Genomic DNA, 13,712 nt, shown 5'->3' with positions numbered 1-13,712 from the left:
ACTAAATCACTAAGTTCTTGGGCAATGGTATTAAGTGCCTCAGGTCAGCTGATGAAGAAAGCGGCTTTAGTTTCAGGAAGGGAAAATGATTTTCATGAAAGTTTCACCAAATGGGGGGGGGTATTTTTAACGTAAATCAGAAGAGTAAGTAGGGATGTTTCAAAGGAATGAGGATGAGAAAGATATCCCAGCAAGAGAAAAGAGCATGCACAAAGAAAAGGAGCATGATGCAAAAGGGCATGCTCACATGTGGATGGGATGTCAGTTCCACATAGAGAGAAGCTGATATACAAGGACTATACAGAACACTTGTCAATCTGATTTGTTGCTCTACTATAAATACTAATTCTACCTAATATCTATTTGATTATCCATTCTTGCCTTCAAACTTCACCAGAAGATGCATACAAGTGCTACTTGTAGATACACATTACACAAACCAAGAGGGTTTCACACCTGATAAAAAGAATCAAGCCAGAAGCCTGTGACTTAGAAAGTCATGGAACCCAAAAGAACACTCAAACTGTTCTTTGGCTAAAAGGAGGAAGTATGCTGATCAATGTCTTCCAATTGTCAATGTGTATCCCCTTTGGTCAGTGCCACTTGTATTCTTGGTTAGAGATTCTGCCTTTTATAAATTTTATTGAATACCAACACCCATCAGTAGAACAAGAAAAGAAACCCAACTACCTAGCACTAGACAAGCCATTTTATCACATCTGTCAGGGCCCAGCAAATAGTGCTCAGGAAGTAGCAGATTAAAGGAGTGCTGCTCTCTACTAGCCTGAGAACCTCCTCCAGGGAAATAGTAGCAGACACTGAGGAAACTTAAAACTCATCAAAGCAGAAAACCAGAGGCTGCTGAGAGCTCAACACTAGATTGGCTCATTTATTGAGATTTTGTCTGGTTTTATCTACATCTCTCTCATCGTTCTTAAACCTCACAACCACCATTCTTCTCTCTTCTTCTTAAGAGTTTACTTTTCTTGGATGTCACAATATGTGAAAGTAAAATTATGATCTCTCCTATGTTTGGCTTATTTCACTTAACATAATGACTTTCAGATTCGTCCATGTTGCCACAAATGACAAGCTTGTCTTCTTTTTCAAGAGTCAGTAGTAATCCAACACATAGACTACACTTCCTTCAACCATTCATCTGTTAATGGACATATACTTTGATTCCTATTCTGTGGCCCTCTTAAGGACAAGAGAGTCTTATCACTTTGGAATTCTCAAGAATCCTAGTGGCTGACATTAGTCTTAGCTTTGATTTCACTTCCTCTGGTCAGGCTTTTTTTCTAGGCAGAAATAAGTGATGCTTTGCTATCCCTGACAGATGTCTCTACCAATAGGCTTCAGACTTCTCCAAGGCAAGGTTATCTTTTAAGAGTGAAATCATATTGTCCAAGATATTTATCAAACATTAAAAGAAAAAGAAAGTAGGGCTGGAGAGAGCCTATCTGTTAAGGCTCTTGCCTGCAAAGACAAAGAGGCTGGCCTGAGGACCCATGTGAGCCAGATTGCAAGGTAGTGCATAAGACTGGAGTTTGTTTGGAGCAGACAAAGGCTCTGGTGTGCCCGTTCTCTCTCCCTCCCCCCCCTCTCTTCCTTTCTTTTTTTTTTTTCTTTCTTAATAAAAGAAAAAAGATAGAGAAGAGATAGAATGAATAGGTAGATTATCAGTGAGTGCAGCTCCTTTTGCAGTCAAATCTCTTTCCTACACTAAATTGTATATTGTCCCATCCATATCTATTGTCATGGATCCAGTTGTTGTAAAATCTGCCTTAACTATTTTTCAAAAAGAAAATGAAAGAAAAAAATGATTAACTGACTTGAACTCATTTACTTCCATGGAATGCATGCTGTATCTGAAAAGATTAGGTATGCCATATCCATAGAAAAACAAACATTCCTCTGGCTATTGCAAAAGAATGCGGGTTACCCATGAGAACTAGATGGTAAGACCTTACTGCTGAAGACACTACAAGGTGAAGTCACAGGACACTGAGGAAGCCACTTTCCTCTCAGCAAGCTGTAAAGTACTGGGAAATACTATTCAGAGTGGTGGTTCTATGGATATAATCATACTTAATTGAAGAATGCTGGAGTTGTTTTTCAGAGTGAAAAAAAAAAACCCTCATATGTTCTAAGGGAATGACACATGATAAACTGTCTTTTCTATTGTATTCATTCTGTCCTGTTCTGTTCTGTTCTGTCCTGTTCTGTCCTATGCTATGCTATGCTATGCTATGCTATGCTATGCTATGCTATGCTATGCTATGCTATGCTATGCTATGCTATGCTATGCTATGCTATGCTATCCTATCCTATCCTATCCTATCCTATCCTATCCTATCCTATCCTATCCTATCCTATCTTATTCCATCCTATTCTCCCCTCCCCTCCCCTATACTACCCTGCCCTGCCCTATTCCATTGTACTCTACAGTACTCCATTCTATTCCATCCCATCTCATCCCATCCCATTAACTTATATTTTCCTAGAGAAGAGAGTGGTATCTAACTACACATGAATCATTAAGACTATCACCACCGCCACTACTAATAGGCTCAAATACTCTAGTCTTTGCTAAACTAGTTACAACAAATTAATAAAGATGCTGGAGGCTACCATTATTATCCTCATTTTATGCAATGAAATTGCTGTTTGTAGGGGTTAAGTAATTTTCCCAATGTTGCAAATCTTGTATGAGTCAGAGCAGGGTATTGGGCTCAAGAATGTGTAACTTGAAAGAAGTTGTACTTAACTTTCCTAATCTATTGCTCTGGGAAGTGCAGAGCATGTCTGTTAAAATGCCTGGGCAGAGCAGGGAACACTATAGTCACAAGCCTCTTTATCCATGGATTCATCTCCATTTGCTCTTTCCCCCCTAACTAACTTAATTTCATATTGACCTCCTCTTCACTCATGCTTGCTTGAGTTCAGCTTGACATATAGGGTTCACAGTGTCTTTGTAATACTTGTAGGAATCTCAGTTCAACTGTATGATAGCCAATTAAATTTGAATTTCATATTAAAGAGTAACCATTTAGTAGAAGCATATCTAAAATATTAGCCACAGAACATATTTATATTAAAATTATTTATTGTTGGGCTGGGAAAATGGCTTAGTGGTTAAGGAATTTGCCTGAGAACCCTAAGGACCCTGTTTGATTCCCCTGGACCCACATTAGCCAGCTGCACAAGGGGCCTCATGCATCTGGAGTTCATTTGTAGTGGCTAGAGACCCTGGTATGCCCATTCTCTTTTTCTCCCTATCTGAATTTCTCTCTGTCTCTGTCTCTGCCTCTCTGTCTCAAATAAATAAATAAAATATTTTTAAAAAAATTATTGTTGCTCTAGAAATTACCTCATAATTTTTTCTTATTAGATATTGACATATTCAGTATGTAAACAACATATGTTGGTACAATCCTTTCTCTCCTCCCTGCCCCTTTTCTGAAGAGGCCTTCCTCATTGGGGTTGTAGGACAACCCCATGGGGATTGTGGGTCATGTATTATTGGGGAGGGGCAAGACAATGTCTGTGGGCAAACTGTCCCAACTTGTGGCTCTAACAGTCTTTCTAGCCCCTCTTCTGGTAAGCAACTCAGAAGCAAACAACCTGATGTGATGCTCACACAAGTGTAGTAATGGCATACAGCCATGGTGGGTAACCGGATGCTCTTGAATTGGCTAACAGATCTGCTCAGTGGAAAGGACACCATATCTGGATTTGGGAAACCAGTCAGAATCATATCCAGATAATGATTCTGCTTTCCATTGTCAAGATCCTACTAACCTTGGGCTATAAGAGGGTCAACATCCTTTAAATTCTCTCTAAATCAATAATGGTTACCCCACATAATTGGTGCTGATTTCATTTTCCACTGGAGAATCTCTCTCTCTTTTTTCAGGTGTGAGCTGGACCTGAGGAGATAAACAGCCCAACCCAGGACACTCCACCCTGGCCCCAGCTGCAACCACAGAGGAATTGGGGAAATGACCAAGAGTGCTGCTTTCTTAGTGAATGTGGTATCAGCACAAAGGTGAAGGAGATAGACACTGAGGACATTCACCACCTACCAAACCAGAGATCCAGAGGCTCCTAAGTGCCCATCACTGAAGTAGACTTAAATTTTTCTTTTTTAAATATACTGTATTTATTTATTTGAGAGAGAGAAAGAGATTGGGAGAGAATGGGCATGCCAGGACCTCCAGCCATTGCAAAGAAACTCCAGATACATGCCTCCCTTGTGCCTCTGGCTTATGTGGGTACTGAAGAATTGAACAGGAATCGTTTGGCTTTACCTGCAAATACCTTAGCTGCTAAGCTATCTCTTCTGCCCTCAATTTTTTAAAACATATTTTGATTCATTTATTTGTGTGAGAGAAAGAGTGTACGAGGTGCTGCAGGGCCTCTTCTGTTGTAATGGAACTGCTTTGGACCACTTTGTGGACCTGGTTTTTCCTGGGGAATTGAACATGAGGTGGTAGGTTTTGCTAGTGGGCACCTTTAACTGCTGAGCCATCACCTAAGGCTTCTTTTCTTTCTTTTTCATTTAATACACAATCTTTCTAAAAGTTATTTATTTGTGTGTGTGTGTGCTGCTTCTGTGTGTTTGCTCATTCATGCGCATACACAAACAAGTGCTTCAGGGTCTCTTGTCCTTGCAAATCAATGCCTCGTGGAGATTTATGGGAAATTGACTCAAGGTCAACAAGTGTTTCAAGAAAATGCCTTTGGGCTGGAGAGATGGCTTAGCGGTTAAGTGCTTGCCTATGAAGCCTAAGGACCCCGGTTCGAGGCTCGGTTCCCCAGGTCCCACGTTAGCCAGATGCACAAGGGGGCGCACGCGCGTGGAGTTCGTTTGCAGAGGCTGGAAGCCCTGGCGTGCCCATTCTCTCTCTCCCTCTATCTGTCTTTCTCTCTGTGTCTGTCGCTCTCAAATAAATAAATAAAAATTAAAAAAAAAATTAAAAAAAAAAGACAATGCCTTTAATTGTTAAACCATCTTCCTAGCTGCCACAACTTTTTTACATAAAAACTCATATAATGAAGTGATAAATCCTGAAGGGAGTCAAATTTAAAAAATTAAAAATAGTATGTTAAAGAAAGAAAAGTGTCTGAGAAGTTCAAATCATATATAAAGCTTGAAGATTGTAATAGTCGTAATTTCTCTTTAATAGGACATTTAGAATATATTTTACCCTGTATATCCCATAAGAAAATCATATCTGGAACATGTTTGTTTCTGTGTATATCTTAAAGAAATCATAAGCCTTTCTCTCTTCTTTAGTTGAAGTTTCCTATCGGTCCTGGAAGGGATGAATATGGATTCCGGCAAGGCTCATACTCTCATGGTTTCATCCCCCTGCTGAAAAATGGCAGTACTGTGTCCCTGTAAGTCCTTTCTATCTGCAGCTTAGAACTTGGCCAATTCTTGTGTTAGAGATTCATCTATTAATTACTTATTCAATGTATATTTATTGGGTTATACAATTTGATACATCCTGTGACAAGCACTGGGAAAAAGGAAACAGCCTAACACCTATCCTGATCTCCATCTATTAAGGAGACAAGCTTGTGACTTCATAATTACACTGTAAATATGAGAAGTGCTAATGGATTGTGAACAGATTCCTACAGGGCAATAGCACAGTGTTTCTGCTTGGAGCCAGAGGGTCACAGGGGGTCATTTGGTCCTTGAAAGGCAATTGTGTAAGCATTGCCCATGCAAGCCAGGTGTAGAGGAGACACTTCAGGTAGGAGGAAAGGCATGAAGGCAGTGGCACATAAAAGATCAGAGCCTTTCCAGGGATGGACTATTCATGCTTGAGTGTTCATATTAGAAATGAAGGTTAAAGTAAGTTGACTGAATCCAGAAATTTGCTTTAATTAATTCACATGAGGAGATAATGGAGGAGGTAGAGGAATGTTCCAGGCAAAAATTTAAAATCATCACTGTGAAACAGGGGTTGGAGAGATGGAACCAAAGAAGGTAACAGGATGGGAATATGATTAAAATACAATATGTTTATGTATTGAGATACCCAATAAAAATGTTTAAAAATCACTGTGTTCATAACTTTTAGCTAGCACTTTCTCTGCTCTGCTTTTCTAATCAGAATTTCTAATGAGGGTATGGCTACCCACTCAATTATCATTTAGAAACACAAACTTTCTTTAACTCTGTATCACCAAAGGAACGAAACTTGTCATCAAGTCCTATCAATTGTCCTTTCCAACGTCCTTAAAATGTATCTACTTCTCTCCTCCACAATAGGTGTCACTGTTGGAAATTTTGTCTGGTGCTTGGTAACAGCAAACTAAGGCATCTGATGTGTGCCTGCCCCCACTTCAAGCTGTCCTCCACATGGCTGTCATTTTAATCCATCTAAAGTATATTTATGTTTACATACTCTGTCATGTCCCTTATCTAATAGTTTCCATTACTCTTTACTGCTTATAGATAAGGTCTTTCATATTCCATCCACACTCACTATTTTGTTTCTTCCCAGGAATAATAATGGACAATTCTTCGAGCACTGCTCAGATGGCTTCCATCCTGTCTCTGACTTTACTAGGACTAGAATTTGCCTGGCCTGCAGTGGAATGCACACATTGGATGCTTATATCTAGTTCACCCTGCTAGACTGATGCCTGTACCCCATTGTTAAATCATATAACATCCCCTCAGTTACTGAGTTCTTCTTTTGTTTGTTTTTGCAACTTCCTTATGTTTTGTAACCTTCAAACCTGCATTTTCAACATGAATATAATCAAAGTATCAGCCTCAAAAATTCTATGGGTGCAAATGAAATTATGCTGTGAAGAGCTTGGCATCATGTGTTTCTAATAAATACTATAAATTCCCACCACTCTTTAACCATGTCACTTCTCCTTCTACCTTACCAGCAGTACCTTCCCCATCCTCATACCTTTGACTATCCAGATTCCACCAATTAATTGTTTAAATATTGTATCCCTCAGAAAGAAAATGTGACTACAGTGATGATATGATTAAAGGAAAATTAATCACTACTATCAGCTCACTCCTCACGCACCTCTATGATCCTATGCATTACAGTGAATCATAAGTTATTGCTTATAAGTCATGTCTGCCACTTCAGTTAAGCTACAGGCTCCTCAAGAATGAGCGACAACTTATTTTTCATTGAGTTCTTTCCTTACAATCATGACTGGCAGGAACAGGGTGTGGAATAAATGCAGTGAGTGTTCAGGGGATGTTTTTGGAGTATGTGCATGAACAATTGAGGTCAGAGGTGTTTCCAGAGTTCCATGGGGTGACAGCCAAGGCTCAGGTCAAAGGATGAAATATAAACAAGTGAGGTAGTTAAGAGTACATTGACATTCATTTTTCTAACAGCTTGAATTATAGTTGAGTAGGATGGTTGAGTAGGTAGGTAACTTTATAGAAGAGGAACCTTATCATACCTCAGTTTAATACATAGGATGGAGAGAGAGGTGTTTGTGCATGTGTGTATACTTTTATGAATTGAATTTAGGGTCCTGAGCACATTTTACCCTTTGTCAACTTTGTAATCTCTCTTTCTCTCTATCACATATGTATACGCATGTGTGTGTCCAAAAGTAGGTAAGAAGGATGTGAGACCAAAGAGAACATCTAATAACACTGTAGTTTTAACATAAATATTCTAATAATTGCATGAAGTATAAATAGTCTGAACATATTAATTATAACACTCTATATAACAAATAAGCTTTGACTATAGACACAAGAGTAAAAGAATGAAAAAAAGGTATATTTCCAAAGACTAATAAAAACAAATAGCATTCATAACAAATTGCAATCAGAGATAAAAATAGTTATTGCCAAATCATGAAGGAGTTAATTAACTAAGAAATAGTATAGGGAAATTTTAGGCAAATAGCAATAGAGTCCCAAAGCCTAAAAGGCAAAAACTTACAGGCAAGGAATATATTCACACAACTGTTTTTTTAAACTTTCAAAGCAGTTTTACATTAATTCACAGAGCAAACAAACAGAAAGTCAAAAAGGGTGCAGTGCTCCTCCTCTCTCCACAGGTTGCACATACTAAGACCCCAGTGCAGGTATTATACAACTCTGTATATAGTATATGTACATATATATGTTATGAAATTTAATTTATGAATCAGACCCAGTAAGAGTCCCAGCAATAACAACAAAGACCTTTATAACATATTTGACAATACTGCAGCAATGGAATGGTCTCGGCATATGATTTCTTTCTCTTATTAACTCAAGAACTGTCATATTCTCACTTAAAATAAATATTTTATGGCTCCTTTTTTGAATATCAGACAACACTGTAACTACTGTACTTTTGGCCATTATTAAGTAAAATAAAAGTTACTTGTATATAAACACTGTGATAAAGTTACAGTTGATCTGATAATAGACAGAGTTACTAAGTGACTGAAAAGTGGGTAATGTAGCCAATGTAAATTCTGAATAAAGAGTAGTTTTTGGCCCAGGTGGGATGGTAAAGAATAATATGAGATTTCATCTACTACTAAGTATGGTGAACAATTTAAAATTTAAGAATTTCTAGAAAGCTTTATGTGTTAATTTTAGACAACAGTAACTTTGTTCAGATTATAATAACTGAAATTGAACCACAACTAACAAAATTTGCTAATAAATATTTCAAGCAATACTCTAAACCATATTGTACAATATCACTTTTTTCATATGCAGATGGGACATTAATCAAGCTAGACTTAACTGAATCATGAATTAAATCTTAACAAATTTATCAAAACTAAAGGAATAAGGATATTTTTTCCTGTATGGAATCAAACTAGAAGTCAAATAGCCATTTGTGTCAAAGATCTCAAAATATTTATAAATTAAATCTAAATGTACCAAATATAAGATTAGATCAAGGAAGATGTCTCAAGAGGAACTAAAATATAGTCTTAAAATATTTTAGCTATTTATTTATTTGTTTATGTGTGCATGTTTGGTGTGAGAGAGAGACAGAGAGGCAGAGACAGTCAGAGAGAGAGGGCTTGGAGAATGGGCACACCAGGGCCATTGCAAACGCACTTCAGGTGCATGCACCACCTTGTGTACCTAGCTTTATGTGGGTACTGGGGAATGGAACCCTAGTCCTTAGGCTTTGCAGGCAAGTGTTTTTACTGCTGAGCCATCTCTCCAGCTCAGGTATTTTAATTTGAATAAGCACTTACCAAATGAATATTTATAGGAGACAGCTAAAGACATGCATAGAGACAATGCAGACTGAGAAAAAGCATCTTGTACTATACTTTGCACTATAGACAAAAGTTAATTTGGGGCTGGAGAGATGGTACCCACATAAAGCCAGATGCACAAGTGTATGGGGCATGAGTCTGGAGTTCGTTTGCAGTGGCTGGAGGCCCTAGCACATCCATTATCTCTCACTCTATCTCTCAAATAAATAAATAATACATTACAAAGTGCATCTTTGGATTCATAGTATCTATAAAAATTAAATAAAGATGGATCATATACTTCAATTTTAAAACTGTAAACTAAAATTTGCAGAAAAAATAATACAAAAAATTGTATCATAGGTTAGACCAAAATTTCTTACATATAACCCTAAAAACATAAACACACAAACATTAAAAAAAAAACAAAATTAAGTAACATACTGGAAAAACTCACCTACCTATTAAAGAATTTATAGACAGAATATATGTTATTTTCCAAAACTATGTAGTAGGAAATCAGGTCAATTTAAAAATAATCCGGAAGATCTGAGAAAATATTTCATCAAACTAGAAATATGAGTAACAGTATAGATATTGCAAAACCTTGTCTGAAAGGTATAAAAGTTAAAATCATAATGAGATATCTCTACTCAATTATTTTAAAAGTGGCTAAAATTAAAGCAAGTGAAAAATGAATATGTAATATAAGTAGAGAAACAGAACTTCTTACCATATGCATTATAGGTAGGAATCTAAAATAGGAAAATATTTTTTTATTTCTGACAGTTTCTTATAAATTTGAGTATATCTTTAACCATATGACACAATAATTCTACTTCTGACTATATACTTAAGTCAAGTTAATACTTAGACACACACACTCTTTCTCTCTCTCTCTCTTTTTCTCTCTCTCTGTGGAATGGTGGTAGTAACTGTTTTGGTAATAACTTCAGACTTAAAATCAATCCAAGTGTCCCTCAGTTGGCACTTGCACAAACAGGCAAGTCCCTGCCTGTGGTAAAATCCAGCGCAGCAGCATGTATGAAGTAGCATGGGTAAACTTCAAACATTATTCTCAGTGACAGGAGCCAAAAGCAAAACGCTACCCACTGTATAGTTATAATTCCTGTTTTAAGTCATCATTTCTGCATTTGTACATGTATATGCTGCATGTGTTTTTATGGGCGTGTACCACAGGCACTGTGGAGGTCACAGAACAACTCAGAGGACAAGGTCTGCATGTTGGCTCTCTTCTTACGCCTTTTTGAGACAGGGTCGCCATTGTATTTTCTGTTGCACATGTGCAAGTCTAGCTGGATTCCAAGATTATGGATTCTCCTGTATCTGTCTATCAATGTCCTATGCATGTTGAGATCCCACATGAGTGCACAACTTGATGTCTGGCTTTACATAGATGCTAGGGTATTGAACTTAAAAGCAAGTGTTTTTAACCATTGTGCCATCTCCCCAAAATTTCTAATTCCATTTGTATTTTATTCCACAAAAAAAATAAAGTAGACAAAGAAAACAGATCAGAAGCTACCAGGGGATTTGCTGTGAGGAGGAAATCATAGTAAAATGGAATGATTTAATTGAGATAATATGTCATGAGTTTGGACTGGGTTGCAAAAGTATGTTTGCTAAAACCCACAGAGGCTCATTCTTCAAAAGCAACTTCAAACTGTGTATAAAATATACTTTAATATCTTACTCCATATAAATTATACCTGAACAAAAGAAAATTTAAAAATTAAAATAGCATTATGGATGACAGTTGTGGGCAAGTGGTTAGAATAATTATGTACTGGTTGCATATGGTGTGTGCTGGTTACATAACCAATTTGCTTGTGAACTTTTTTTGTTTGTTTTTTGAGGTAGGGTCTTACTCTAGCCCAGGCTGACCTGGAATTCACTATGTAGTCACAGAGTGGCCTCAAACGCATGACAATCCTGCTACCTCTGCCTCCTGAGTGCTGGGACTAAAGGCGTGCTCCACCATGCCCAGCTGGCTGGTGAACATGATCACTTCTTTTTTTCCCTTCTTGGTCCTTAGTTTCTACAGTTTTCTAATGAGGAGGCTGGATAGAAAAATGTAATTCCTTGTCTTGGCAACTTGTGATATCATTATATTCTGTCATTCTTTGAGACCTGGTATCTGCTGCAGTTGGGGCTGGGCTCATGTTCTGACCTATTACCATATATTGCAGGGAGGTGTGTGTTGTGGATGATGAGGGCTAGACTTTACAGGTCATCAGCCTTTAGTGCTCACTGGCATCCTTTCCACATGGTCTGTGACTGAGCTGTTGACAGCTGCTATCAATAGCAACCCAGAGCCTGGGAAGAAATTTCTAAAACAACAAAGTAAAATAAATCCTGAACATTTAGCTTGTACATCACACCTTGTTTTCTCTATTCATCTTGATTGAATAGCTCAATACAATTTAGTAAGAATAATTTCCATTCTTCAGGGCCACTCCCTTGTGGGAACTCATGCATTCCTTACAATTACATGAAATGTAGGTCAGATGGGTGTAATTATCTTCCTTTTGTAATGATTAAAAAGAATAAAAATAAACCTTAACAGAAACAATGACAAATAAATGAGGTGTGCACATTTTCATTCACAAATATAATGTCAATCAATTATTAAAGGGCAAAGCTAGAACTTACACTCATTGTGATGTGGTGCCAATACCAATAAGGGGAGTTTATCTAACTAATTTTTATCCTGAATAATGGGAACATGGTCATTATTCTTAGACTTTCTTTCTTTTGTAAAATAAATTTTATGGAGGGGTGGAGATATGGCTTAGCAGTTAAGGCACTTGCCTACAAAGCCAAAGGACTTAGGTTTGATTCTCCAGGACCCACATAAACCAGTTTCACAGGGTGCTGCATCTGGAATTTGTTTGGAGAGGGTGGAGGCCCAGGTGTGCCCATTCTCTCTCTCTTTCTCTCTCTCCCTCTCTCTCCCTCTTTCTCTCAACTAAATAAATAAAATATTAAATACATATTTTATTTATTTACTGGAGAATATATATACATATATATATACATACACACATGTCTCTCTCTCTCTCTACATATAGATAGATAGATAGATAGATAGATAGATAGATAGATAGATAGATAGATAGAGATAATGGATATGCTAGGGCCTCTAACCACTGCAAACAAAGTCCAGAAGCACATTCCACCTTGTGCATCTGGCTTCCATGTGTATGAAGCAATCAAACCTGGGTCTTCAGGCTTTGTACGCAAGCACTTTAGGCACTGAATGATTTCTCCAGCTCTAGGATTTCTTTCTTTTCCTCCCTTTTTTTATTTCTTCCCTCCATTCCTACCTCCACTTTCTTTTCTCCTTCCCTCCTTTCTCTCTTTCTTTCTTCCTTCTTTCCTTCCTTCATTCTTTCATTCCTTCTTTCCTCACTCCCTCTGTCTCTCACACTCTCCTTTTTCTTTCTTTCATCCCAGATACTAATTTATAAAGTACCAGTAACTCTACAGAGCTAGAAAATCAAATCCTCTGGAAAATTGGTAAATGTTCTGCTGAAGCACGGTCATTGTTACTGAGGACAGCTAGGTCCAAATGATATCAAGATAGACATGGTGGCAGTTCACTTGATGGTTCCATTTGTTGTGTGAGGATACAGAGAAGTCAAATCAAGTGTGTTACTTCTCTTTCCATTGTAGGTGGCTAATTACTTGTGGTATACTATTGAGCATTTTAAGTAAAACAAGAGTTTGGGCTATGGGAAAGCGTATATCTTTAATATTTCACATGTTGAATTTAGAATGCTCATGGGGATTGAGTGATGGCTTAGTTGGTAGAGTGTTTGCTATGCAAGCAGAAGGATCTGAGTCGTGGTCCCCAACACCCAAATAAAAATGTTGAGCGTGGTATGTGTGACTGTGACCCTATCCCTGGGAAGCTGGTGACAAGGGTCCTTGAGGCCCGCTGACCAAGTTGGTGAGTTCTATGCTCAGTGAGAGGCTCTGTCTTAAAAGTAAGGTGGAAACCAACTGTGAAAGAGGCTCGATGTGGACCCCTAACCTCTGCAAGTGTACACACACACTCATAAATAAATATAAATAATAGATAAATAAAATGCATCAGAGGCATGATTATTGTGGCTAATTCATAGTTATTTACTTAAAAAGACTATATGGCTATAAGTCTAAAGCTCAGAAAAGAAGACTTTACTTAGAGTATGGTTTTGGAGTCATGAGAGATGTATAGATGTACAGTTGGGAAACAAAGGCATATAGCACATGGCACTATCTAAAGATAGTTGATAGAATTAGAAGAAAATACTGAAGCAGGATCACACAAAACAAGTAGAACCTTCAGGATAAATTTAGCAAATGTTATCTAAAAGAAAGCAATGAAAAAGATGATATTTTAGATACCATGGCAACCAGGGCCATACAGGTTTGTGGAAGAAGTTCTTTTCCATGATTAATACTAAAAAGTCCTGAAGAGT

This window comes from Jaculus jaculus, chromosome 13 (genome assembly GCF_020740685.1).
Source record: "Jaculus jaculus isolate mJacJac1 chromosome 13, mJacJac1.mat.Y.cur, whole genome shotgun sequence".
In the NCBI taxonomy this organism is placed as follows: Eukaryota; Metazoa; Chordata; class Mammalia; order Rodentia; family Dipodidae; genus Jaculus; species Jaculus jaculus.
Note: the sequence above shows the minus strand (reverse complement) of the source record.